Below are 4,054 nucleotides of genomic sequence, written 5' to 3' on the forward strand. Positions count from 1 at the left end.
ACTGGCCCCGCGAACCACGAGCCCCCAGAAAGCTTTGCGCCGCGGCCTTCTTTGACTGAACTACATTTCCCAGAGTGCGCTGCGCCCACCACTCTTCGCGCTTGCGCCTACAGGCGGCCGCTGTCAGCCCTGCTGTGCCAGTTACTGTGCAAGACTCTAAGCGCTCGAATGATCGTGGGTGTCTTTGTAAGAACTTTGTGGCTCCGCGACCAAGTGACTTGTGATTCAACGCTTGAGGGTCCTTGCTGCACTCCTATGTTTGAGCACCAAGGGGGCGACGGATTCAGTCAGCGCTCCGAGCTTCTGAATTTTAAATCACATGCCGCGATTGTGGTCATTTTGACAAATTTTGGATGTGTGGCGCCGAGGGCAGAGTATGTGAGCGAAAACTGGCTGATTTTTTTTGGAGGGGTGGGGGGCGGTGACCGTTTCTGTCACAGTGTTCTTGTTCCTGAAGTCGCAGTTTACCTGCAAAAGTCTGCGAAGGTTCTTCATTTCTGGGTTTATCTTCACGGCGGAAACTCTGTATCTCTGTGTATGGCTGGTTGTTTCCCAATCTAACTGTTCTTCACCTCACCTTTCGCCGGGGCAAGCTCAGTGTTCCTTTTATAGCCCTTCTCTCCCTGTACCCTAATGGGGTAATTATGTTCTACTTGTATGCAAAAGTTGCTCTTTTGCACCAGAGTTGTTAGTAATTTGGTAGCCCAAGCTCTGGTGTTCCTCTGTTGTTTGCACCTTTTTCGGGGGGCGGGGGAGGCAGGTACCAGAGATTGAACTCAGGGACACATAACCACTGAGCCACATCCCCAACCCTTTTTGTATTTTATTTAGAGACAGAGTCTCAGTGAGTTGCTTAGGGCCTCATTAAGTTGCTTAGAATTCAAGCGGTTGCAGGAGAACTGCCTCCAGAGAGCACCCCCAACCCATGACCTAAGGACCTCTCACTAGACCCCACCTCTTAAAGGTTCCACCATCTCCCCATACTGCCACCCTGGGGACCACACCTCCAATACATGAACTTTGAGGAGATTCAACTAAACCATATCCAACCACAGCACTTATATATGTTCTGTTTTGGAGACGACTTTGTTCTGATGGTGCATTGAGTTAGGATAGTAAAGGGTGGAGGTAATGATAAATGGTGAAACTGGGTTACAATTTGAGTATAAAATTTACAGGAGTTGCTAATACTTGTTGTGAATATGAAGGAAAAAGAACATGAATAGTGGCTAAATGTTTTTCTTGAGCACCTGAATGAACAGTAGTATCATTTAACAAGATAGGGAACAATGGGTATGTAGCAAGTTTTGGGAGGGTTATGTTAAATTGGTGATGCTTGTTGGATATGAAAGAGGTGATACTGAATATGAATTTGGATATGTGTGTGTGACGCTCATTGGAAAGGTTTGCATTGGAGATACAAATTTGGGAATTTTAATTAAGATGATTAGCTGGAAGTATACCATGCTCAACTGAGAGTGGCTTATAGAATAAAGACATTTACTTCCCCACTTACCTGACTTAACAGGTGAATAATCATTTCAAGATCCCCTGCTCTTACCTTTTTTCTGTTCTGTAATCCTCAATGTGATGGCAGTGTCTCTGCATCTAATTACAAATTGGCTGCAGTAGCTCAGGTCCTCGCACAACAGTCACAAATGCTAAGAAAGTGAATAATTTCCACTTTCAGCCTCTCTTATGAGATGTGGATTCTGCCAGGCAGGAAGAAAGGGGAAAGGAATGACTACTGTGTGACCACCCACAGAGACTGCCATATATGTCACCCTCTTTTAGATGTTTTGAGGATATGGGAGATCATCTAGGAGAATGTGTGAACAGAGAATAGTGTTGACAACTGAGCTCTTTACATGTTGAAAAGAGGAGGATACAGTAAATGAGAGTGGAGGAGGGGGCTGAGGTTGTTGCTCAGTGGTAGAGCGCTTGCCTAGCATGTGTGAGGCACACTGGTTGAACCTCAGCACCACATTAAAAAATAAAGACTAAAAAAAGAATTGTTTGAAAAAAACATATAAGGGAAAATTTCTGGATGTACCATTTTGTATAGTTTTGACTGTAGAGATATGTTTTACATACTGAAAAATAGATACATTAAATTAACAAATATATATACATGTGTGTGTATATAAATATATATATATATATATATATATTTATGAACATACTTTTTTTTTTTTGGTACCAGAGATTGAACTCAGGGACATTTAACCACTGAGCCACATTCCCAGCACTTTTTATTTATTTTTTTATTTTGAAATGGTCTTCTTAAATTGGTTAGGGCCTTTACTAACTTGCTGGGGCTGGCTTTGACCTTGAGATTTTCCAGCCTCCGCCTCCTTAGTCACTGGGATTATAGGCTCGTGCCACCACACCTGGCTTAACAAGTACATTGATTTTCTATTGCAATGTAACAATTTATCACAAATCATTTACTATTTCATAGTTTCTCTGGGCAGTCTTTTTATTTGTGCTATTCATATCCCATCCTAACATTAAGAGTCAGAAGGCCTCTGGAGTTCTATTAATGCCTCAGGAGCATGTTTTCACTGGGCCACTGCAAGCAAAATGTAACAAGAAAAAGTGACAGTTCAGCCAAAAACGAGCCAGAATTACATTTGAAAGACTTTGGGCGATATTCTCACAGGAATCTCTCAAAGTCCTCATCACCTATCATTACACCATTCCCACTCTGAAAATTTCTTCTGTCCCATCCTAGGAAATATTATTTCCTGGTCTGAAGAACTAGCTCAGTTAAGCCAGAAATTACAAGAAAGGAAAGGTTCCTCCTTCTACTTCAGTCAGTATCTCCAGGACCTCCTCACCCAGGAAGACTGACAGTCACCAGGGACAGGACCTTGGAGAGCAACTGGCTGAGGGCTGCAGGCTGGGAGAACACCTCGTCCACAGGCTCATTGCTGGCGAGGTGGCCGTAGGCCTGAGGTGCTCCAAGGTCACCTGTTCACAGGATACTCCACATCTCCACTAGGAACATTTCACCAGTTGTCCTGGATTCTACGTCCCACTCAGGCCGTGGCAGGATGAGTAGAGCCTGGGTGGGAAGAGAAAGGAGAACTGTGCTGTCCTGGAGGTCACAGTATTCGACCTGTCACTGTCCTCCCTGGTGGTGGGCAGGCTCTAGGGTAAGAGGCAGCATCCATCAGTGCCGAAGACAGAAGGCAGATTCTTCAAGTGCAGAGAGCCTGGTCCCTGGGTACAGTTTGCTGGGTCCTCTCCCCAGAGTCTTACAAAGTGAAGGTGTTAGCCGTTCTCATGGAGGGTCCAGCTTTCAGGTGGTTGGCATTAAACAATTTCTTTGTGGCTATAGAATTCATGGCAGTTTGTTTTTTGAATGTTTCAAAGCATTGAACAGAGTAACAGAGGGAGGATCTTTGCTGCTTTGAGCCTCTGACTTTGCTGCTTGGAGTCTTCTTCTTCACCTTTGCTATAAAACAAAATAAAAACAATAGTGATATTCCACAACTTTTGCCATATTCCGTTGGTTAGAAGCAGTCCACGGGTCTCATTTACCCTCAAGGGGATGGCATTACCCAGTGTGTAGTTGTACCAGGCTAGCTCAGACGCAGGTAAGGGTGTGGAGTCAGAACCCAGACTCTGGGACCTGGGTGGAAACAGGCTTGTGGCGAGCGGCATGCAAACTAATTATTGTGGGAACAGATGTACATTTAAAAGGCTTTCTGCCCAATCACAAGTGCCATGGGGGATCAGACCACCATGCTCCTATACAAGTTCCCTTGGTAACACTAGGTCCATTTGGGGCAGTTGGTTGGCAGAGCAGAATGTGCCTCTCCGCAGGTTTTCCTGATGAGCGGGAATGTGTGAAGGTTTTCCTTACACACTTGAGACGTTCACTGCTGCCAGCCAGGAAGAGGATTTCTCCAAACATGGAGGAAGTCACTGCAGCCTGCCACAGCCTCTCAGTGACCTCACAAAGGACTGCTGTGATGTCAAATGCTCTGGGCTGCCATCCTAGTGCCATGTGTTACAGGAAGGTCACAGGATGTGGTGACTGAGCCCG

This window comes from Sciurus vulgaris, assembly GCF_902686455.1.
Source record: "Sciurus vulgaris genome assembly, chromosome: 17".
Lineage (NCBI taxonomy): Eukaryota > Metazoa > Chordata > Mammalia > Rodentia > Sciuridae > Sciurus > Sciurus vulgaris.